Genomic DNA, 346 nt, shown 5'->3' with positions numbered 1-346 from the left:
GCATAACACAATAATATAACATAATAATATAATAATATAATAATATAATAATGTAGTAATATAATAATATAATATATAATATAATATAATAATATAGTAATATAATAATATAATAAGATAATAAGATAATAATATAATATATAATATATAATATAATATAATATAATAATACTATAACTCGATAGAATAATATAACTAAGTAGAAACAGAAGACGACAGCAGGGGTCCAGGGTAAAGACAAATGTTAAAGGGCCCCCAGATGATGATGATGATAACAGTATATAAAAAAAAAAAAAAAAAAAAAAAAAAAAAAAAAAAAAAAAAAAAAAAAAAAAAAAAAAAAAAA

Source organism: Eimeria mitis, genomic scaffold (assembly GCF_000499745.2).
Source record: "Eimeria mitis Houghton genomic scaffold, Emh_scaff941, whole genome shotgun sequence".
NCBI classification, from domain to species: Eukaryota; Apicomplexa; class Conoidasida; order Eucoccidiorida; family Eimeriidae; genus Eimeria; species Eimeria mitis.
Note: the sequence above shows the minus strand (reverse complement) of the source record.